The sequence below is a fragment of the Camelus ferus genome, chromosome 8, assembly GCF_009834535.1.
Source record: "Camelus ferus isolate YT-003-E chromosome 8, BCGSAC_Cfer_1.0, whole genome shotgun sequence".
NCBI classification, from domain to species: Eukaryota; Metazoa; Chordata; class Mammalia; order Artiodactyla; family Camelidae; genus Camelus; species Camelus ferus.
This window is the reverse complement of record NC_045703.1, coordinates 2,727,917-2,753,452: the sequence shown is the minus strand read 5'-3', so window position 1 is coordinate 2,753,452 and position 25,536 is coordinate 2,727,917. Positions and strand designations below refer to the sequence as shown.

At 38.5% G+C, this 25,536-nt stretch overlaps 1 long non-coding RNA gene across 2 annotated transcripts in view; it reads left to right on the top strand.

Moving 5' to 3' along the window:
* Nucleotides 1-25,536, top strand: part of LOC106730361 — an 857,488-nt gene that overhangs the window by 810,543 nt on the left and 21,409 nt on the right. The window contains exon 12 of one of the 2 annotated variants that reach the window (XR_004321733.1): nucleotides 1,245-1,400. The exons of the other annotated variant lie outside the window; for it this stretch is intronic. This is a non-coding gene — a long non-coding RNA (uncharacterized LOC106730361). The remainder of the gene's footprint in view (nucleotides 1-1,244; nucleotides 1,401-25,536) is intronic. 2 annotated transcript variants of the gene reach the window in all.

The following is a 25,536-nucleotide window of genomic DNA, read 5'->3' as shown; positions in this document are numbered from 1 at the left end:
AAATTAAAATCTAATGACATTGGGGAAAAAAAGAGGCTGAAAATGAGCAATTTAAGTTCAACTTGAATGAGTTTCACAGTAATTGGGTATGGACAGTGAGGAAGCCAAAGTTTACACAAAACTACCATGAACCAAGGTTCTTCTTTTTCTAAATGGAAATTCCAACTTTAGTTTTTGAGGGGAATAGTTATTTTCCCCGCCACTGGACTGTGCGTTTTTGGAGACAGGGTTCTGCTTCATCTTTGAATTTCTCAGAGCTTTCAGTTTTTCTCTGCTCAGCAAATGTTCAATTGGTCATTGAATTTGTGGCAGAACCAAGGTTATGCCCCAGCCCCTCATTTCTTAATGCATCGCTCTTTCCAAGGAATGTGAATCACCTGGGATATTTAACAATACAAATGTCCCATTAAACAGGCCAATCATTCTGTAGCCATTTTAGAGCATTCCTATTGTCATCCCTAAGGATGTATTTTCTTATTTCATCTAATATTTTGCGGTATTTGAAAAATTTTTTCAATCAACTTTCAGTTTGGATGTTATCATCAGGTCAGCCTTGTTTCCTGCACCTTAAAAGAAGTATCTCAAAGTCCACTGAGTTTGTTTCTACCTCTTGGGAGGCAAGATCACAAAATGACTTCCTGTAAGGGATTTGGTTCACTTCAGATATTGGGGTAAATCTTCTCTGAATTCTTTAACCCCTCAGAATCTCTAAAATTGGCCAAATGAGAAGAAAAAGTTGTCCAAAGCATCTGATCTTTTAATTATACCGCGAACAGGGAGCTTTCCCCCTAGTACATTCAGTGACATCTTAAAAAGTTCAATGAAATTAAGAAGAGAGAAGCCTGCTCACTTTTTGTTAAATTTGAGTTCAAATTTGAGAGTGTGCAGTTAACTAAGTAGAGTCCCTCATTTCAGGAATCAAAACATTTAACTTCTCTATGTGCAGACCTAGAAGAGCCTTCAGACTGGGATTTCAAAATGTAGAATAGATAAACAAGATTGTACTGTGTAGCACAGGGAAATATGTACAAGATCTTGTGGTAGCTCACAGCGAAAGAGAACGTGACAATGAATGTATGTATGTTCATGAATAACTGAAAAATTGTGCTCTACACTGGAATTTGACACAACATTGTAAAGTGACTATAACTCAATAAAAAAAATGTTAAAAAAAAAAAAAGAGCCTTCAGTGATCATGAGTAGGTTGTGTTGCCTCCTCTGAGCAGAATTCTCTTTAATTATAGAACAGTGGCATCACTGCCTTACACATCTGCTTTACATCTTCTAAGGAGCCAGTGACAGAATTAGTGTCAGACACGGCACTCAGGTGGAAGAGGAAAACAAGAACATAGGTTATAATCTCTCAAGCTGACAGTGCACCTTCTCAAAGAAGAGAAATGGTATGTAACCTTGAATGAACTTCTGACTTCATTTCTGCTCTATGATCTATGGCCTTGAAGTTTTTGGCCTTCTTTTTACAGCAGAGGTACAAAAATATAGTATTCATTCTCCAAAACATTAGCAGAAGTTTAAAAGATCCATGTTTCAAAAGCATCCTAGGGAGAAAAGAATGGTTTGGAAACGTGTCATAGTTTGATGAAGTCACCTTCTTTTTAAGGAATCGTTAAAATCGAGCCCAGAGCAACCTACCTGTTGCGGCTTCTGGCTTCAAGCTCTCTCCATGCTCCACACCCTGAATCTGAACTTGGTAGAGAATGACTGTGAATCCACAGTTTTAAGGTTCATTAATCATACTCCCTGCCGCACGTGCTTTCTGAGGTGCTATGATGCGGACTGAGATTCCCATATTTATGCAAAATATTAAGAGAACTGTTTTTTTATTAAAGATGTGCTTTATTAATCTTAATAAATCATAGTTTGTCGGGCCCTTCCTGACTGCTTCTCAAGTAAAATGGGGCTTGACTGTGCAGTAACAGTGTTTATGTCATGCTTGAATTGTTTAAGGTGAGGCTTTGAGTCGTTTTATTGCTTTTGTTTATACAGGTAAACCCAATCTGCACATTTGAAGTGATTGATGAACTGCAGCCCCACTCGGAGTGTTTGTCATCACTCATGTGCTGAAGTGACATTTCTTTATGTATTTTGGCATAAACATATGCAACTACTGGCAAAGCATTTGACCCTAGAGTCTGACTATTTGTCATTCTAATCTTTTTTTGCCCAAAGTCAGGCAAGTTACTGTATATTCTATCTTCACGCACATTGCTAATTATTCAACAGACAGTAAAATAGTCTTGTGGCTGGGACTGCATAAATTGCTGAATGTGCGATCTTCATTTCTGCAGCCAGGCAGCTAGGTAGTATGCAGAAAAATAAATAAAGTTGAGATGCATGTAAATGTCAAAGAAGACAGCCATATTGAACTACAATAGCTTTTCAGGAAAATCTGCAGCTTCTATCAATGGAGTGGGTGGGTGGAATGCTGTGAGTGTGGAATTTAGCAAATCAAATGTATGCCAAGATTAAGCAAAATTCATTAGACTACCCTGGAATATAATTTTTCTATCATGGGTTTTTGTTGAAAAACAAATAACCAATAACTCAGATCATGTGGACAGAGATAAATGAAAGGTTTCCTAACCTCCAGGCTCAGGGTTCAAACTCTATGTTGTGTTGTTTGAAAAGGTGTGATTATTTATTGGTGAAAATGTCAGAAAAAATAATTAGAGGGTGCAGTAATCTTCTGAGGAAGGCAATCACACCTTATTTGGAGAACCTGACTGTGGTCACATTCCTGTAAGGTCTGAATAAACAACAACAGAGCGATGGAGCTGGGGAGGGGAGGAGTGAGCCAATTTCAGAATGCTTTACTAAGAAACCCAAATAAATGATATTATTACCTGGTTCCTGGAGTGTAGTGAAGAGGTGAAAGGTTAAAAGTCCCGCAGAGAAATCAAAGATAATTCTAGGCAGGCTATAGGACATGCTTCTTAAGATAGACATTAATAAAAAATAAGATAACTTGCTTACTTTTCGTGATACAAAAATAGTTTACTTGCTACCATCAATTCAATTTAAACTACTCAGTTCTGGCCTAGTTGACAAAAAGGAGATACTGGGTTGAGCTGAGGGATTTCAAGTCCACATCTGTGGTAGACACTGCTCAGGAGTGTGATATTCGAGGAGAATTGTCCATCCGTTCTCTTGAGTACCCAGATGACATGCTGATCCTCTTATAAAGTGGGTTTTCTTCGTTCAGCTATGCAGAACAAGACTTTCAGTAAAGTGAGGAAAGGTTAAAGAATAACATAAGAAGATAGTAGCCATTGCGTTAATAATAAAAATAAGCCTTGGGGTCACAGAAAATTGTCACAAGTATGAAAGTATAAAATGTACTATTTTGATGTTAATTTAGTTTGAACATACGGTTCAGGCAAGTAGTATAAGAATTCTTTTATTTTTTATTTATTTATTTTTTTACTTTAATTTCCTTTTCTTTTCAGATTGGATTTTTTGGTTGTGTTTTTTAAAACTATAGTATATGCTATTATTGTTCAAAGTACTGGCTGCTGTCCCCTGGCGATGGGGCAGGGGAGGGGATTTTACTTCCCTATGACTTTAGATTGAACCATAGACCTGGCATTGCCCCTCCTAGCAAAAGGCTTTTACATCAGGAGTGGTCACATGATTTCCTTTGACCAATGAAATGTGCTGAATGACATATGACACATCAAAACTGAAGTTTTGAAGAACAGTCTATATTTCTACCACACCCTGTCCCTCTACTACAAATCTGGCAAAATTTAAGAAAAGGGGCATTTCAACAGCTTGGGTCCCAGAACAAAGAGTAACAGAGTTGCAGCTGGCCCATAACAGACATTGAACATAAACATGAAAGAAAACCTTTTGATAAATTACCAAGATTTGGGGGTTGTTTATTATTGTAAGATAACATAGCCTATGTGATTGTTACTCTAAGGATTTGGAAAGCATCCAGAAAAATTCATAGAAATGTTCACCAGAAATTTCTCATGTTTCTTCCTCTGTTGATTAAATCCAATTCAGTAGACAATCATTAAACATCTAACTTCCTGCTAGGTGGTGTGGAAAGGATACACCTTAATCCTAGCTTTCAAAACCCTTACACTGCAGTTGTTATTTATAGTCTCTATTAAAGAAAATACTTCTCTTACTCTTGGGGTATAAGTACCAAAATGATGCACACATTTACACATATGTGTGAACTACAGCTAGAAATCTGATTTGCAGAAGCCATAAAGAATAGTCTGACTACTTGGTGTTTGCACCTCAGATACACCCATTACTCGGAGGTACCTTTAGAAGCAGCTGACATTTATGCAGATCAGCTACTGTTAAATTCCATGCAGAGCATTTCCACATTTTACCCCATGTAAGCCTTACCACCTCCTTCTGAAGTAGACCTTACAGTCCAGATGTACAGTCAAGTTTGCCCTGCCTGAAGCCCCATGACTTAGAAGCAGGGAGTAGGCAATCCACTCTAGGTCTGCTGGCCTTAACCCAGGTCTCTTTCCTCTGCATCACTTGCTGTAGAACACGAGTGTTTCACAGTGATGATGTGCTGGGAACCTGGAACTGTGATGCACTGAGGACCGAGCTAGTCTTTCTCCAGGCACTCTGTAGCTGTGTCCCCTTCCTCCTCTTTGGCACATTGTTCATTTATAATTACTGCATTTGGACTATGCATTTCAATGATCTTCTTCATGGCTTGTTTCGATGGACACGGGAGCATGCAGAGAACCTGCAAAACTCCGTTCTCTCCAATTCCTGCTTCCCATCAGAATGATAGACCCAAGGCTAATTAGCAAGAATATCTAAGGACCATCAGCACAAGGAGCCATGTTTCCATTTCTTGTTAAAATCTTTTGCTTATGCACTGGTCTTCTTGGCTTGACCTTGTTTCTTTTAAACCTCAAGTTTATAGCTTGTACTAATTTGCATGGTTGCACTGAAATAATGAGGACAATAATTAGGGCCCAAAACATTATGAATCAGGGGATTCACATCAATGTAACTAATGCATTTGGGAGTAACTGGGAAGAGTATAGACCAAAGAATGGTTATAATACATTTCATGTGACCACAGACTGAAAGTAGACGTGCCCTTGTGTTTGTATCAGACAATACATTAGCCATCTTTGGTTTTTGACTCACACAGCATAGAAGTTACAGCAGTAAGAATATGATGCATAGTAGAAGAGCAAGTCTGAAGTTTCATGAAAAAAACAATGACTATAGTTTCATCTCTTTGTAATTATAACCTGGACACCACCCCCTCAAAATATGAAACCTGCTGTCAAAAAGACTGCAGCAAGCCATTGATACTAAGATGGCCAAGTCCCTTCAGACCTTTTCTTTTCATCTTATCAGTTCTTATGCTCCCAATTTTATTGATTTTAAACTGTAGTCATACCATTCATATTTACCAGTGCTACTGCATCATCTGCACCTTCTTCTGTATACTTATAATATCTAAGCTGTTGCATAAAACAATCTGGCAGTCAGGTTACTACTGAAAAGGAACAGAGATTTTTATATGAATGTACATGTGTGTTTACAACAACTTTGAGTGCAACTTAAGTTACCTTGGTTTATTGGCTGAGTAGATATAAGATAAAAAATGACCAGTACTTGAATAAACATGTTTATGTTACAATACATTGATGTACATTCATTCAGTCAGTCATTCAATCACTTATTAAAAATATGTTGAGTGTCTATACCTTATGCCAGGTCCATTTTTAAGTGTTGTGGGTAGAGTTTTGAATAACATATAGTCCCTATTGCACAGCTGATATCCTAATGGGGAAATGTGACAACAAACAAACAAGAAGATATTTAAATATTTTAAAATAGCAATTGATAATTGCTAGAAAAAAAATTACAGTGTAAAGGGATAGAAGATGAGATGCTACTTTAAATACTGTGGTCAGGGAAAGCCTTCAGGTACATTTTTGAACAGGAATTTGTAACGGGGTAAGGGTGACAACTATAGATGGAAATGTCCATTGATGGTCTGACTCCAGAATCTTTCTTATTGAGGACTTAGCTGTTCTTTCTCTTCTCCTTCTATCTTCTCTCTTTCTTACTTTTATTTTCCCAATTATATTGCTATATATAAATTGCTAGCCTTGATTTTCTTGGGTTTTCATTACTAACATAAAATCATTCAGACAGTGATAGCCTCTCTTCAAAGATTAAAAATACCTTATACTCTATATTTATATCGAAAATTCTCTTCAAATAACCTCTCAGAACTAAAATACATATATAAATATATATTTTGAGCAGATAGTTACTTTAAAATAGTTTTCCTTAAATTAAGAGAAGTTTCATTCTTCTATATAGATATGACTCATCAGCCAGCTTTTCCTCTAAATTACTAAGCCAATTCAGGGGAGATGAAAGAATTTATTCTTTAAGGTAAACATAGAGAGAAAAATCAGAAGGAAATTGACAGCCTAGTGAGACAAAAAAGCATATTCATTAGAGAAAACCTTTTTAAGAAAACCTTGCAACATTACTTCTTTGAAAAATGACTTCTCTGTCACAGTTGTGTGGCTGTACACACAGCTAAAGCCACCTGCAGTGACACAATTCTAGGGCAGAGAGCTCTCTGTAGCCACAGTACACAAAGTCACCCTCTAAGTCTACATTGCTTTTCACCCTAAAGCTGGAGCAGGAAAGAGGTGGGGGAAGTCCTGCCTAGGGTGGGCAGGCTGTGTGCATCCAGCCCAGCTCTGCGCTCCCTGACTGGATGAGCTGGGACACGCAACATGACATGGGGACTTGACTCCTCCAAGTGTAAATGGAGATAATCACACTGCCTTCAAGGGGTTTTTATGAGGATTACCTAAGATAACGTGCACAAAGCACATCCCATGGGGCCCGGCATGTGGTCAGCACTCAGTAATTATAAGGTCTAATTATGAGTGTGGCCCCATTTTCTTTCTTCTTTGTTCATTCTCTGACGCACATACAAGTATGGACAAGAAACGTACTCGAGAGGTGAAACAGTGGAGATAGCTAACTGACCCCATGCAGTAATTACTTGTCACCCTCAAACTTTGAAATCCTAAACTCTCATTACCATGAATGTCTAGGCCTTGCCAATGATAGCAATTTTATAAATACTCATAAAGTAAAATGGAAGAATGGAATGCGTCTACCTGAATGGAGGTGAACTATGCCAGATAATTTTACCCACCTGAACGTACACTGTATGGAGCACAGAAAATTTTTCAGATAAAACTGTCATAGCTTAGATCCCACCAAGAAAGACGTTCTGAAGATAATGATCTAACAAATGCCACATTTTTTGAGAGTCAGGAGAGGAAGACAAGGGTGCAGCTATGGTCTCCAGCCTCAACAGAGACTTGGTCTAGAAGGGAATTTGCCCTCTGCTTTTTGAAGGGAATTCAAATTGACATTATGCACTTTTTATTTTGGTTTTCTAAAACAAGAAGACAAACCAAAGAGTTACATAAAATTATTCTGTTAATTTGTAAAATGTTATTGTCTGACTCTCCCACTTAAATGTAAAATCTGCGAAGGCAGTGTCTACATCTGCATATCCCCAGAGCCTAGAACAATGCCATAAACTTAGTAGAACGTTCAGTAAAAAGTTATAATTTGAGATAAGAAAGATAAATATATGAATGAAGTGATGAATGAAGGAATGAATAAAATAACAAATAACATTCAGATGAGGAAATACCATTTTTTATCCCCCTTTCACAGCTAGGACTATGCCTGGAATCCAATGAAGGTTTAATACATGAATAAATCTTTAAAATCTTGAACTTCAGACATGCCCTTGACTGAAGAATGGTCCTCTTTTCTCTAGGAACATTGGCCTTTTCAACCAAGGATGTAGTTTCTAAAAGACACACACAGAGCCATGAAACCCAGAAAGACGTCGCGGTCAGGTTGTCCTCATGCTCATCCGCTGCGCTCTGAGACCCGTTAGAAGGCATGTTGTCTAAACTCCCACTCAACTCAGAAGACCCTCCTCCAACAGTCCTAGAAGACGAGTATCCTCCTGAATAAGTCCTATGAAAAGAAGGTCATTACTTTTAAAGCCAGCCCATTAATGGTAGGGAAGCTATAATTAGAATTTCCCTACTTCGATGGGGTTGAAATCTGCCTCTAAACTGTACCCATGGCTCTTTGTTATCCCCCTAGGGGCAATAAAATCAACGGTATTATCCCTTAAATATGAAAGATAAGATTCTCTTCTTTCTGTTTTTTCTCCACCCCTAGTTTTTGTCTCTCACTCTCTCACTCAGAGAGAATGTGTCAGATGATTCATGCCCTCCATCAGCAGAATACGGCGCAAGCGGTCACTTAGAGCACTGCGGCCAAGAGCAAGAGGAGAAAATGTGAAAACTCTCACGTTTCACATCTGTTATTTCAAATGAATCCTCCCTGGCTCCCTATAAAGACGCCATGATTAGGTCACTTTGAAGATTAGGAAACTGAGGCACAAAGAAGTTAAATGCTGTGAAAAATCAAGCAGAAATAGCTGACTTGGAAAATATATGTTTTGTCTTATCCAGATACAATGTAGTGTCTTTCTGTAGATTTTAGATCAAAATAATTTATTTTCTGTGAATAAAGGTAACCTTGTATTCTTCAGTGGCAAGGGGGTTGTTTCAAAATGAACCATCCCTAGTGGCTTGTGGTTTGGATATTAAAGGTTTCAAATGGGATAAAGTATCTCTCATGTGAGTGGGAGTATTTGAGCAGTGATAAAAACTTGTGCAGAACGAGGCAGGAATTCTCTGGCAAGCTCTCTTACTTGGGTTGCAATAGTTGTATAAGAACCTTGGAAGTACAGCACATTTAGACAGACACGTCCATGCAAGGACACTTTAAATAAGGACAAAGACACCAGCTAGCTACTATAGTCCTCAGCCAACTGAGCCAGAAGTCTGAGAATTCAACCTTAATAAAGCAAGTATTAGCAAGCATTTTGTAATCTATTTGCCTCTTATGTATAAACTTGCATACTTTTAAAACAATTTGATGGTTTTAGCATGAAAAATATAGATATAAGAAAACCATTAAAATAAAGATAAATGCATGAGAGTCAGGCAATGCAGGAAAGAACATCGTTACACCAGAAACAGCAAGTAACAGTTGGGCTCTGCCATTGTGCACCATGTTTAGCTCTGAGCTCCCTGGCAGCCCAGACAGAATTAGGGAACAAGAAGCAACCAGTGTGATGATGGAGTGTAGAACAGAGGCTGCTGCCTTCTGCTTTTTTCTTGTCTCCTGATACACGGGAGGAAGAACAACAGTGTGTTAAATGTAGGTCATTCTGAACTAAGCTGCGAACTACAGCTCCAGGATCTTTTACAAAGGTTGGTTCTCAGACAGTATCTGTCTGTGAGCAATACTTTTGTAAATGACCTGATCTGAATTTATTATTCAGTGACTTAATCAACAAGCATTTATTGGACCTCAGCTAAGTGCCAGGCACAACTCCTCTCTCTTTAAGGCACACAGTCGATATAAAGAGTGCTTGATTATTTCCCAAATGGTGGGTATAAATCAGGTCTTTTCAAAGTATTTTCATTAGAGAATCTCTTCGGAAATTTGCACTGCACATGCATGCATTCAGACACCCCATAGTGACTGAACAGCGAGGAAGACAAGGGGTCCTGTGCTCCAGGAGCCTGTATTCCAGCGGTATTTTGGTACCATGTCATGGAAATCAATAAATAAGAATGAGTCAAAGTTCAGGTTCCCAAGTCAAAGAACTTAAGCTCAAATCTTGAGTCTCTGCCTTAACTAAATGTGCGCCATTGGCCATTCAACAAAACTACTCCAGATATCGGTTCCTATTAGGCAAAATAGGGAAGGTAATTCACAGGGCTGTTGTGAGGATTAAATATGATCATGAGCAACGCTTGGCACAACGTGAATGCCCAGTTCCTGCTGACTAGTGTTGTGTTACAGAAGAAAAAACTGGAATCCAGGAAGGCAGCGTGATTGCCTAGTCACACGGCTAGCAAATGATAGAACTTGGATTCATAGCCAAACAGCATGACACAAAATTTTGTATTCTTCGCCAGAATGCAGTGCAAGACAAGGTCATGAAAAGCCTGAGCCAGATATTACAGTCTCTGAAATGATCGTCTAAAAATTGTGAACTTAGCAATAAAGAGCCATTTAAGTTTTGGGGGTCATATCAGTGAAATGATCAGAATGTTGCTGTAGAAGGATGGATTTTCTGGCAATATAAAGAATCAGTGAAAGAACAATTAACAGGGGGTTAAGATTAATTTAGATTTGTATTTCAGCTTTTAATGAAAATGGAAAAAAACTTGCTGCTGGAACTCCAAAGAGGGCCCAGTCATTGAAAGGTTAATTCCAGAGAACCAGGGCCAGTAAGAAGGAACTATGGTCTAACACTGGCCATTCTCAAAGGTGGGACTGTCTCTGGAGCCTGGAGAACAGAGACTAACATGGCCAGGACAGCTTGGCATATGGGGTAGAAGGGACTCGGGCCCATGGGGCTTCTCAGCCTCGTAGCTCTCTATTTCTTAACCTTTCTTGGGTCTCGTTTCTCCCATCTGCAAAATGAGGATAATAACAGTACCCACTTCAGAGGACTGTTGTGAGTTTTAAACAGTTAATACGTAAAAAGTGCTTGGAAGCCAGTGCCTAGTACATAATATATACTCAATAAACCTCAGCTTTTATTATTACTGTAATTAGATTTATGACTTTGAGAGGGTTACTTAAGCTTAAGTTACTTAAAATATATATTTCATAAAAACTCACTGATTATTTAATATAATCTGCTTTAAATGATCTTAAAATATTATTCATTTCAAAGCGTAAATTGTCATACTCTAAATGAGGGATACCTTTGCTCCCCAAATATGCAATTTTAAAATATTAAATCTCATTTTAATAAGATATAAAGAAGACACATGCAAAAAATGAAATGTGTGTTATACACTCTGTCAGTGATGGCACTTACTATAAGATGTCAAGGTCCGTGATACCTTCTGTTGACACCGTTGCACAAAAAAAAAGGAAGGACATTAAACAACTAAGAAGAAATGTCATTCACTGCCAAGTGTACTTCTGAAATAGAAATTCATAGAGCAAACAGTCCAAAGTACAGAACAAGTCCTATAGAAGGAGAATCTGATGCTAGAGCTCCCAGTCCCTGTAGGAATCCAGGAGAACAGTTAAACGTTCCATATGTACACCAAGTGTCAGATTTATCCTGATTCTATAACTGTAATGTGAAAAGAGGTCACAGAGCTGAGCGAAGCCATGAGTCACCAGTCCTGGAGGGAGGAGGATGGGTAAGGTCATTGCCCCAACCCGCCCTCACCCACTTAAAATTTCACAGGATGCCCCCTTTGATCTGTCTGTCAGGATCTAGTAATTAAGATGATGATCAGGTCAAATAGGAAAATTAGTAGAACTTCTCCATGAAGTAAAAATCTTTTCTGAGAACTAAAACCAATAGTAATAATAATAGTCAGCAGTATTAAATTCTTACTCTGTAGACACCCCGTGCTAAGTAAACACTTCTCTGTAATTGGTCAGGAAGCCTGCCCTGCTCATATTTATGGCCCCAGCATATAGCACAGTTTTTGGTACAGAAAAGGCATTCTATTAACATTTTTCCAGTGAAAACACAATAATTTTATCCACATAAAAATGACATCAAAGACTGTCATATTTTCTTAGTATTTTTGAAATGCTAACTCCATTCTTATAATTACTATTTATCATCTTCCAACTGTTTAATTTTTTTTTGCTTAAGTAGTCAGAGTTCACTTCAGAAAAATGTTTGGCTCAAATAATTATAAACAAACAAACAAAACACTTTATTGTGAAATATTACTCAAGTTCAAATCCTTTTGTATTCAAGTTCCTTTTGTATTTTAACCTTAAAAATGCTTCCATCTGGATGTGAATATAGTCTCGAAATGTCATCTTTATGGAGGCCATTAGAACATCCCCCTTTTATAAATTTAATTATTGTTGCGTTTTCTGGGGGACGTTTCCATCTCTTTTGTAAATGCAAGTAGAGCATTGTATTTTCTTTCCCTTTCATCTCTTGTAGCTCCCTAGATCCCCACAGTTTTTCCAGAATAAATGTAAATGATGCAGTTAGCATGCCTGCCAGTTTCCTTCATCCCGCGGATAGAAGGTGTATCATCTGGACCTGCTGATTTGTAGCTACGCCGACTTTCCAAGGACTCACTTAGCCTGCTTTTGTAGATAGCTATTTTTACAAGGTCTTCATTACTTCCTGATTGCCCAATATTTTTCTTCTTTTATTCTTTCCAAAGACCAATTTACAAGATAAGTTCAAGGCCTCAGACATGTTAAAGTTATCATTAATTTCAAGATACTCCACATTTACGAGTCCGTTGGTCGCGGCATTGATTGTGTCCCTACTGTGTTCAGTGCACTCTCCTTACCAAAGCTACTAACAGCTCCAGGCTTTTCTCCCCGAGAGCCTCTTCTCCTTATTACAATTTCTTTGTTACATTCGTCTCATGTTATCTTTTGCTATGGTTTCTTCCTCACGCAACTCGGTTTGGTTTATCTTTTCTCAACTTACAGAGCAGGTGACGTGTTCCCGTGAACAATTCTGAAAAACAGGACAAGAAAACACACTCAGTCTTTTCACACTTAGCTTCTGCTTTATTTTTGGAATCTTTGAAGTTACTTTGTGTCACATGCTCACTGGTACTTATTGTTTAATATTTTCCAACATCTGATTCATTGATCTTTATTAACTTATTCAACTAATGTAAATGCCTTGATTGGAATAGCACACAGGCATTGGAGTTGGAGGGGTAGGTTGGCATTATTATTAGCCTAGACGCACCCCAACGATATTCATCTGACTAATAGTATAGCTGACTCTATTTCTATTAAAGGATAATTTTGAAATACATGTTATAACTGTTAATAGCCTAACAGTTTGTAGGAATTCTCCCTCATAGTGTGACATTTGGAAATCACAGTTAACTGCAGAAGCTTGCATTCAGACACACGCTGTCCATCACTTTCTTATAGAATAAAATGGAAGCGACAGGTGACTGTCCATCTTCAGTGGAGTGCTAACAGCCCCATGTACAAAGCAAATGGCTGTTTTTAATTTATGCGTCAGTCTCTGTGCCACATTTCCTACTGCACTTTTGAATATTTGGAGAAATAAACAGGAGTAAGACATTTTACTCACTTTTTGTTCAAATCTCAAGTGCTTTAATTTTTTTTTATCCCCACTGACCTATCTCTTTATAATTTAATTCCATCATTAAGCAAAACATTTTTGACTCTTCAAATACTGGAGAAGCACTGAGTCAAATTAACTGAGACAAATGGTTCTAAAGACTTAAAACAATTACAGCCATTTAACAAGACCTTGTTTTAATGTATCTGAACGGCCGATTCAGGTACCCAGACTGCGGCAGGAAGAGCAGGTGGGCTCTTCCTTGGCACGACCCCTCCTGTCTAGAGCACTGCCCAATGTCATGCAAAGAGCTCAGACTTCAGACTCACACTGGTTGGATGGAAGTCCCAAAGTCTGTACTCCTTATGTCTTGAAACTAGACATGGTTCATTATCTTTCTGAGTTTCAGTTTAGAATATATAAAATTGAAAATGGAGCTTTATGTGAGATTCCATGTGATCTCATAGATATGCGCTCTAGCATGAGATTTGGGTACTCATTTAATTTAACCATAAATTTTACTTTAAAAAAGTGAAAACAGAAACAAGATTATTACTCCTGGACAATCAAGCCCATATGAAATGAACATAAATAGATACACAGTGCATTTATCATCGATATTTTAATGCAGTGCCTCTACTTACATCTTAAGTAAATTATAAAATGTTTCTTTACTGCCCCCTCTTCCCTGACTTTCTCTCATTTTCTCTTACAAGTGTAAGAACAAGAGAATGATATTGAAAGCATGATAAAGGTCAAATAATACAACATGGAAAACAAGAAAAGGAAAAAGACTTGTTTCTCAGTATTTGCCACACTTATTTTTCAATCTAAAGGCCAAGTGGTCAGTCTGCGCATTGGCGTGTGAATTTGCTATCCCCATCAGTTAATGAAGGCTTTAGGCTAAAGCAACTAGAACTTATCTTCTGGGGTTAGACCCTTTTGCTTTTAAAATCTGTTTTTGTGTTTTCCTTCTGTTCCAGCCTATGTTGATCTGGCTCAGTACCCAGTCCTTCCACACACCACATACTCATGCTCCATGTGACAATGTTGTCCCCAGTCCGAGGAAGACCCTCTAGAACTAAGCCTCCTGGCCTCCCGCTATTCATTTGTCAGCTCTTAATTTAAGCTTCACTCCTTTAAGAAGCCTGGTCTGAAGTCCCCAAGTTTACTTAGATACTCCTTTTTCTGTTTCCATGAATCCTCTATAATGACACTCTAGGATCCTTAGGTACAGAGAGCATTTTTTCTCCCTATGACACCAGCATGGTGCCTCTCACACAGTAGGCCCTCAATCCACATCCACTGGTGAATTAATGGATGTCTATTTCCTTAGAACAATGTTGACATGGTAAATGTAATTGCTACCAGTTAGAGAACTCATAATAAGCTGAAAATCTGCAAGGCCATTTCTATTCACTGTTCCATTTAAATCCTAATACAACTCTTTATGATTGACATTACTACCCTTACTTTGTAGATGAGACACTGAGATTCAAGATCATTTTGCCAAAGGCATATAGCCAGTAAGTCGTAGAGTGGGGAAGCAAACCCAAGTTGGCCCGGGTCCAAAGTTTTAGCTCTTAAACATAAAGTACTATTGAGGGTTCTCAGTCATCCTGCCTCTGTTTCTCTAAGCTACTTCTTAAAGCGCCACCACCATCGCCAACTACACAGACATCAATTAAAGTAACTCTATGGTTTGGCTTCATTCTTTCTACTGCTGTTGACTCCTGTTAGTACAAAACTCTAGGTTCTGTAGGTGCAGCTACTCTCCCACGTGGCTTGTTTTCAGCGTGAACATGCTCGGCCACACCTCTCTGGAGCTTTAGCACAAAACCAGCATGCATTCCAGACGGAGTGCTCCCCGGCAGAGCTCCGCCCGTCACTCAGTGGCATTCTCCCACGTTTGCCCACCAATACCTCCAGAGCAAAAGTGTCTGCCCTAGAGTTAAGCATCATTTAATCAGCTGCAGATTTGGTTGCTTCACTGTCTCAAACTCCCCTTAAGTGTATTTTAACCTTATAATTTATGACGTAAATTTGTATCCACAGCCCTCCAGGGTAAAGTAACTGTGTCAGCTCCCAGCTTCCTGCAGTCTTCCTGGATCTATCTAGTTTAAACCGCAGGACCGCTCTGTCATGTGATGCTGGTGCTGACGTCACCTTTTATAGGAGAAAAAAGAGGTAACGGCCCAAGTTTACAGAGCTGACAAGTGGAAGATGCGGAATCGTGTCACATACTGTCACTTGCTGGATTCTGAACTCTCAGTCACGGCTGTGTTACCTCCAAACCAGTACCTCACAAAACATAACTATTTATGCTGAAAGTGAAAGCTAGAGTAGTTACTAACGTAAGAATTAGCAGAGTTTCTCAACAGCCATATTTCTAGTGGCAAGAGTAGGAAGGTAAGAGCATAGACTTACTTATCTGCAAGAAACTGAGAAATAGGACCAAGTCCTGTTTACCAACCTTCTTGCTGTCAATGACTTTTTTTTTTTTTACTATGTATTATTATTACTTGTCTTTAATAAACTAACTTGAAGTAATCACATCTAAAGGCAAATAAAGCTTATAGCTTTGAGCTTCTGCGGTCCAAACATAAGAACACGAATGACTCTGTTAGCCGTTGGATAATTCTGACAAGTTCTTACATACCCATTACTACACCAGCAGAGGCAGTTTTAGCAGAGATGTCTGGGGGACCCCAGAAGAGCATGATTGATCTAATCCGTTTTCTTTCGAACATTTCAAAAAATACTTCCTAATTAAAAAATTCAAAATAAATCCCCCAAATGTTTGCTAATAAAAAAAAATCAAAATAAATCCCCCACAACTCAGTACCAAGTGCAGTGATTTCTCTGTTGATTTTAAATAGATGAAGCCAAGAACCATCATATGTGTAAAGGTTCTGAGCTACTGGGTGGGTACAGCACTCAGAGGCCCTCTGGTGAAAAGGCCAAGAAACCTTTTCTACATGTCTTAAGTGTAGTCTCAGCTTTATCTGAATATTCCTCAGACTCCTGATTATGCAAAGGTATAGCATTGAGTGGAATTCTTCTTGTTTTCACCCTTATCCACTATATGTATAAATGTGACCCTCTAACATTTCAGTTTCCAATTACATTACCTAGACAGGGAATTTATAGAATATTTTAGGATGTTAAAATGAGCCATCTCCCATAAAGATGCACTGACAGGGAACCAAATAAAAGTGATACAGCAAACGCATGTTTGAAAACATCAGATTCTGTTATTCTTTGAAACAGAGTAGTCAGAAGTGTCTTATTGTTGAATTAAATGCTATATCTTGGTTTTAAAAGAAATGGACTGATGAACACATTCTTTTGCAGTGTCGCTGTCTGGAGGTACAATAAATTGCTTTCCTGGAGGAATTCCTGTGGGAAATCTCACTTGTTTATAAAATATGCTTTCTTTACAAATATAAAGAGTTGGTTGATCTTTTATATTTTGTGAACTTTTGTTAAAATTAGCATTTGAGGAAATTGCTTTAAAAAGATTATGAGATAATGCGTGTAAAGTTACAATTTCTTTTATCATATTAGATAGGTAGATAGATAGATAAATAGACTGATCTTTCTATTTGGCATCCTTTTCTATAATTCTTTTCATCTGATCAATAGCTTACAAAAGAAGTAGAAAGATATTACACAGGATTTTTAATTGGTCAATTTCTACTTTAAAAAATCTTCAATACTTTTCTAATTCTCTTTCTTTCAATCCTCAAGGTTACATCCGTAATTATGCTACATTATTGAGGTCATTCAAAATAATATATAGACACCTTAGTATTTTCTATTCTCCATTGATGGCTTCACTGTCCTTTCTCCTGATTTGCTATAGCAGAGCTGACTTACACGTATTCTGTCCGCGTCTGGCTTCATCTCTGTTTCACAGAAGTGGCTGCTTGCCTCTGAAGCATTTCTCCTGCTTTTACTTAGCACATCATCATGCCAGTTGCAAGAGCGCCTTGCAAATAAATGGAAACCCTTCAGTGTTAATTCTGAGAGAGCAAAAATAAATCAGTCAACAGAAGTCAATTGAATTATGAAGAAGTTTGTACTTTTCAATCTTCAGTGGCCGGCCAATGGCAAGGTCTGTACTTTTTCTCTGGAGACCTGTATTTGTTACCTGGAACCTTCCTATTTCTTCCTCTTCTTTCCTGAGCTAGGAGAGCTGGAGAAATTAGTGGGATCATCAACTAGGATGGTGGGAAGGAGGAACTGGGTACACAGCTGCAAAGTGGGATGTTCTGTGTGTGTGTGTGTGTGTATCAAAATGACAAAATTACTGTCTGACTATGACGATGACAGATGTGGAAACATCAACACAATGAGGTAAGGGATCTCATGTGACAGAAGCAACATTTTAATCAGGTCAGGGGAGTTTGAATTTACGGCTATTTTTTTTCTATCCAAACCCTTTCTGGGATCCACAAAATCTCTCATACACTGCTGGAGGAGTAAATAGGTACAACCAATTAGAACATTTGTGCCCGGATGTTGAGCATGTACATTACCCAGTAGTTCCACTCTTAGACATATTCCAGACTCTTCAGAGCAGTGCTATTCACAATAGCAAAAATTTAGCAAATCCCTTAAAATGCTGAGGAAATAGACAAATCATGGTATATTCACACAAAATAGTACACCACAGTCAAAACAAATGAACTACAGTGACCAGCATTGGTGTAGGTGAGTTTTAGCAATAAATTACTGACTGCAAAAAAGAAGTCCAAAAGAGTCACACTGCCCTTGAAAGAAAAACTAAAATAAAAAGCATACACTTTTATAGTAAAAATATAGATGCAATAAAAAGTATAAAACACAGAATATTGGGAGTGATGACTTTGAGAGTCAAGATAATGGCTTCCTCAGGTGGAGGAAATAGGGGGATAAGATGAGAAAACATAGGATTAGATGTGTGTTTCAGTTACTGTGCAAAAAAATTACCCCCAAAGTTTAGCATAATAAAAGTCATTTATCATGCTCATGGTTTCTGTGGATCAAAAATTTGGACATGGCACAGCAGGATGACTTGTCTCTGCCTCGTAATGACTGTAACCTTAGATGGGAAAATTCAAAGGGATAGAATCATCTGAAGAATCCTTCACCCACAGATTTGGTGATGCATGCTGGCTGTCAGTTGGGGCAATCAGTTCCTCTTCAAGTGGATCTGTCCCTGAGGCCTCTGCATGGTATAGTTTGAGCTTCCTTACAGCATGGAGGATTGGCTCCAAGGACAAGCAACCACACAGGGAGCCACTTGGAAGCTAGGGAGCTTAGAAGTCAGTCTTAGAAGTCAGGCAGCCATTGGCACATTCTAGTCAAAAAAGCAATCACAAAGACCCAACCAGGTTCAAGGGGAAGGGGAAATAGACTTTTTTAAAAAACATCTGTTAACACACGGTTTTTGAAGAACCTAGGGGACAAGAAACATTGCTTTGATCATTTTGGGAAAATACCTTCTGTCACAGTTTACTCTCTAACCAGAATATTTAGAACCTACCGAATACAAACTATATGCACCACCTCCTCAAGATCCTCTCAAAGTCTCAGCCCATTACGGCACTGGGCTCAAGCTCGAGGATAAGAATGCCATCCTCTAGATGAGGTCCAGTGTAAACAAGGCATAAAGATGATGTTATTGAGAAAACTTAGAAAGGGACTGCAAAAATTAGAAAAACATGGCACTATGATAGATTAATGCCTGAAGGGTGTATATGGGGCATATATATGAAAACCCAAGGAGGAGGAAGGACAGACTTAAGGGTCATAGGCAAACAGGAAAGTGGACCTGGGGAAGTAATAGTGAGGTCAGAAGTTAGAAGCCAAAGGGAGAGGGATGCCCAGCAGATCCAAGCACAGTGTTCAGAAGGGGAAGATGACCCCAGCAAGGTCTGGCCCAGGGCAACCCAAGGAAACAGACCGAGTGTGGCCATGGCAGCAGTGTGTAGACAAAGATCATAGACCGGGGTCTTTGGAGTAGGGTAGTTTCACCAAGGGTGTGGAGCAGGATCAAGGAGTCAGGACCCCACAGGGCTGTCCAGGTTCATGATGGTCTTCAGTCAGAGAAGGAAGCCGCAGGCAGAGCCAGTCTCAAGTCCAGCAAGTCCTCTCTAATGCTCTGGGTCCTGTGAGGCTTGCCCCCATGTGTTCCCACTCCTGCCCATCACAACACATGTCCCAGTGTAGTGCAGGTGCTTATTTACTGTCAGAAACCCAAACTGAGGGCAAAAACATGTCCATCTTGCTCATTGTAATATCCTAGAGCTTTAGCTACTGTAAGCCATTAACTGGAGCTTAATCAGTATAGCTTAATAAACATGAGTTAACTGAACTGAAGCAGTAAATCTGCAGTACAATTAACCAGGGGTTGTGGGAGTGGGGAGGGGGTGGTAATGGAGTGTAGGAAAGGAAAGTAGGAAAGTCCAGGTTGGGTTTGGTGGGAACTTGTGTTGATTGAGTGACAGCTGGAAAAATAGAGTTAAGCTGTGGCCGGGGTGCCCGCAACTGTTTAGGGAGTATGTTCGTATGAGTGTGTGTGTGTCTGTGTGTAACTATATTTGTGAAAGGTGAAAAGGTTTGCTTTGGGAAGTGGAAGGGATGAGCAGGGTGTATATGAAGCTCAGCAAACAGAGTAAGGTTGATTCCAAATTCTATATGCATTTGGTCAAAATTTGCTCAGGCATAAGATGACATACATGATTGCATTGGTTGAGAAACTTACACCTGCAGACTTATAAAAGCCAGGAGCATATTGTTTCAAACACAGCAATCATATTCCTTAGGTCTCTTCTTCTGGTGGAGTTAAGGAAATTGATCTCATACATTTGAGTGTTCACAAATGACATGCTACCAAGAAAACTCTAAAATTTAGCAACCAAGTCTTATTGTCATTTCTTATTGCCTGAATGTATAAAAGGTCTATTTATACATTCAGAACCTACTAATAAGTCAAGGGTGATCCAAGTCTATAAAACTGGAAAAGGTATTCAGTGCATATTATGCAATGAAAGTCATTGGCCGGAAATAAAAAGAAGGTAGAGTCGTTTCTACCAATCCAGGAAAGTAGTATTGCTCACTGTCAGCATACGATGAGGACAAATTAGCCAGCATGCTTTGAAAGTTATGAAATTATCATGGATCTGATAACCCCATCATTGGCCTGGAAGTTTAGAGATATATCATGAATGACCATTTTCAAGTGTTTTATTTATTTATAAACTGAAATCAAATGCTGTACAAAAAGACCGTTCAGTATTAAAATAACAGTAAAGAAAGAAGGAACTCATATCCCTTCCTTTGAACTAGTAATATGACATCGGAAAAATCTGATGAAAGAAACATGCAAATTGCACCTTTTCCCAGAGGAGCCTGACTGGCTGCAGATATCTGGGAAAGCACAGCCCTGATTATTCTTCCCCACAACACAAAAATTCTCCTGACACCATCTGTCTGTCCTCACCTACCGAACATATCTGCTCCATCCTGAGAAAATGTCTCTCGGCAACTTTCTTCTCATAAAACAAAGTTATGAAAATAAACTAGCATTATTCATGAACACTTCACCAGTCTGAAACAACATGTGCAAAATAAAAATAAAATTTGGAAAACCACATCTCAGGGAGAACACACAAATTCAAACCATGAAGGTGGGGGTGGTGGTAGGGAGAAGGAGAGAAAAGAGAAGTCAGCCAACCCCATAATAATTCTAGAAGTTTCTTCACTTGAAGGCAGACTCGCTTGCCCCTCCAGCCTGAGGTTGAGAGGATATAACCTTTTTTTGCATTACATGAAATAGCTTCTTCTTAAAACAAACAAACAAAAAAAAACCTCCACACTTTCTCCGTAGCCCTTGTGGTTATCCTTGAAGCACAACAGGAAGGCAGTCAGGACACTTAGAAGAATACATTTGAGTGAACTGAATGACTTTAAAGGAAATCAGAAAATGACCTCCAGAGCAGTCATCTTCTTAGAGATACTTATATTTTAATATTGCAGGAAATTTTGCTGCTTATCAAAGCTGGAAAGTAAAAGCACTGGCTGGGGTTGAGCTTCCTGCCTCCCGGGAAAAATCTTTCTCCACACATACTTAGTTTTTCATAAATCCTGACTTGAAGCAAGAATCTTTTCTGGTGATTTCTATCACTTTTCTTGCTCCTGACAGCATAGGTGATGCTTTTCAAAGAGTGGAAACGACCCAGTCCAGTCCTTTAGAAGCTTACACTCTAGTTCAGGGGCTTTCAAGCTCTTTATATATCCATCCTAGGAAGTATATTTTATATCATAATTGAGCAGATACACAAACACACACACATCCAAGAGACTACTTATGTTTCTATTTCTGAGTTGAAGAACAGGTAACAATGAAATGTAATTAAAAATATGAGAATTAAGAGACAGTCCCTCCCCAAAGTTCCTCTTCCTCGTGATTACATCCTTACCATGTAAGTAAATCTATAAATCAGGAAGCAGGATGAATCTGTATATCACACAGAGATGTACATGCGAACATAACAATTTTAGATGCACAATTAGATAACTAATTAGGTTGAAAATTAAGTTTCATGATTAACTAACTCCAGGCCCACCCAAGATTTTGTAAGACTCTCTAGAACCTTTGTGCTTTCTAATATGCTGAGGAACACAAGTTTTAAAATATTACGTAAATGATTGTATCCTAATAATCTTTGAAAAGTAAAGGAGAGGAACAAAATACTTCTACCATTTATTGAATATTTCTCTGTGGTCACACCGTGTTGTGCACTTTGCATATGCTATGTTGTTTGGACTCCATAATGTGACCGTGAGCTGGGCATATCCATTTTCAATTTCATATGTAGGCAAAGACTCAGAGCAGTGAAGTGACTTGCTCAAGGTCAAACATATTATAGGGAGTAGAGGGAGAATCCAAACTCAAGACTGCCTGGCTCTGAGGCACATCTGCACGGCACCTGCCTTACAGCCCATGAGCATCAGAGTTAGCAGATGGCCACGCACACGCATGCATCAAGTAACATCTGCAAAGTAGGTATAAACACGTTTATCCAACAGAAATCACTGCCATGCAAGCCCAACTAAAAATGTCAAGAGGGGCAGCCTGGGAGAGAAGAGGTGATAAGACCAATACATGTCCCAGCTGCCATGTTCGATTCTTAAAGTCTGTCAACCAGGGCACAGAACTCTGCGGTTGAGAAACCTCTGCCTCTTGCAGCATTGTTTTCTTTTGAGATTTCGTAGTTGCATCATATGTGAAATAAGATCTCAATCTTTCTCAGTCTCCTCTCTCTCTCTCTCTCTCTCACATCCCACCCTCCCCTTTCAAGCGCTTTACTCATTTTGAGCAAGGTGAGTTGTCACATGCTCCTAATTTTTTTTTCTTACGGAATGTTTTTTCATTGAGGCATTGACTGCCTCTTTGTTTTTAAGAAGGGATACAAACTTGCAAAAGCCCTCAATTTAAAAAGCCCATTATAAAATATTCTTCCTAGGATGAAAAAGATGTTCTTTTTCTGAGCTCAATTAGATAAATTTTACTAATTAATAGAAAGATTTAGATTATATATTTTCTGGTTCCATCAGGACTAAATTAGACTGGCCCATGGATAAGACCATGTGGTTACATCAAGATGAATGCCACAGATTCAAATCTAAATCTAAGCTTAAAAGCACGTTGAATGTACATCTATGGATAGATTTACTCTCGTTCCTAATAATTTGAAGATGAAATTCATTCTCCAACCAATTCAGAATCATTTATGAATTCACACCTTCTATTTTCTCCTTTCTTCTTCTCTCTGCCCTCCTTCCTTCCTCCCTACTTTTGGGCTGATAGGAATCATATTTGTAGACTAGAGAAGAACTCTGTTGGTATACGAGGGAGTAATTTAATTATGCAAAACAGGAAGATGCTCTTTATATTTGGTCTTCTGGGCTTGAAACAATGTCATTAATCAGACTCTCATAAGAGTTATTGCAGATTTTTTCAAAACATCAGCTTTCCCATTTTTGTTCCTCACGAAGGTTCTAAACCCTTTTTCTACCTACCTTGTATTGAGCAAGTAATGATTAGGAACTGTTGAAATCTTTACATTGTCTTAGTAATGTGCCAATTAAAGAAGGTGTTTTATCCAGATTACAAAGATTTGTCTGAGGTGGCCACCACTTTGTTAAGGCTGTTTTGTGGACATCTTCATAATTAATGGAAAAATCATTAGGAATTCAGTCTTTATTAACCCCTATAGCTGCAGGGGCCCATTTCATCTTAATTGCATTCATTTGGCACTGGCAGTATTATACAGCATAATCACTAATAAATGATCTTTTAATTTGTACCAATCAACGGAGCTTGCTTTGATGCCAATATTCCTGTTTCTTTGATGTTGACCTGTCTTGATTTTTGATCATTTGGACTTAAGATGATTTACTGGAAAATCAATAACAATACCAGAACTGCTTGTATTCATACGTCTGTGGTTAGGTTCTATTTGAGTGTATTTTGATTGAAATAAGTAGTGCTTGATTACCCATTCAGATGGGGGGGGGGAAAGCATAATAAAGTTGGGAAATCTGGTACTGTATTCTTATTCAAAGGAAAATAATTAGAAACTGTAGGGAAACTGAAGATTCAGGAGAGCAGTGGAGGTAACACTTCAGATGCCACTAATTAAGCAACTTTGTTCGCCATCTCCTAAAGGCCTTCACCAATAGCGTAATATGCTATTACCCATTAGCAAGGCCAATGGGGGCTTTGGTTACACTTGTTAATGGGAAACCCTGAGACAGTTTCTCTCATTATCCCCCTGTCAGCACTGTCTCTGCTGTGTAAAGTGATCGTCATTGTTCTGTGGGTCAGCTAGCCAGAAACCACGCTACTGTAAAGAAACATTCTGCAGCTAATTGAAAATGACTGAAAAATCTCCTTATCATCCAGTCACCTCTCTTTATTTGTGCAACAATGGAACATATATGGTCTGTGTGGGGAAAAAGGAAAGTTCAGGCTATGACATTGAATTTTTCCTGACTAATACAACTACAAAGAAGTCTTTGAAGATAATTCCAGGGGAGAAATCCACTCACTTTTTTTTTTAAAGATAATGACAGACATAAGTTAGTGTAGAATATTGCATTTGCTGTTCTGAAGAGTACTTTATGTTTATGTGATTCCCTTTGCTAAAGGAACTCAAAGCTTTTCCCATGGAACTGCTGAAATCCTCATTATTCTAATGAGTGAATGGCACAGAACTGGAAATGCCACAAGGAACATGAAGCTTAATCACATATTCTAAGCTGGGCTGTTTGCCTGGACTCTTAAATACTATTTAATATAAGGAATATCTCACTTTAAGTTACTCAAAACCTGGAAATACAAATTTGTAGGGAAAAAATAATCAAGTCTTTCGTACATGAAGGAAAGAGGAAAGAAGAAGAAATGGATTAATTTCTGTATCTAGATAGTCTTTGCTTTGCAAAAGGTTTCCATTCATTGTTCTTTCCTTTAAATTGTAGGATTCCAAAGTACATTTAAAATATGATTCAAACAGACAGTCAAAGTGATAGACAAAATGTGATGATGACATCTCTTAAACGAGGAATGCTTAATTTGGGTGTCTGTGGAAGTTTTTAATTCCATCAGCTCATCTCAGGAAGATGCAGCAAAGTTCCCTGTTCAGCAGCTAGAAGAACAGCTGAGCTCTTGTCATTCATTCGTCACTTCCTTCAGTCAGCAGTGATTGGCAACTGCTCTGTTTCAGGCAAGGTGAGCAGGCGCCGGAGATACAAAATAGATATGATACTTTACGTTAATGAATCCTGAATCTAGGAGAGGAAATAATAACAACACTTTATAATTATAGTACAGTGTAGTAACTGAAACAAACTGCACGTAGCAAACTATATATAGTAAAACCGTATGCAAAGGAAAGTCACTAAGGCAACGGGGCAGGGAATTAGGAAAAGTTTCTGTGAAGAAGTAACACATCAGCTGAGTTTTAAAGGATGAACAAAAGTGGTGGGAGCAGGAGTGTTAGTCTTTGAACACGTTCTAGGGCACCGTGAGCAAAGCAATAAAATAACATGTCATATGCAGAGTACAAGCCAGGCATTCAATGAGGCAGAGAATAAAGAAAAAAAAGAGATTGGAGAGAGAGAGGCAGACCCCAGATTCCTGCCTCCTCTGAATTTATCCTGTACGATAGGAAAAATAGAGGAGTCAACCTTGAATTTAGATAAATCACTCTGGCCAAGTGGAGGGCAGATGTTCTGAGAAAAGGACCAGAGATAAAACTATTAAT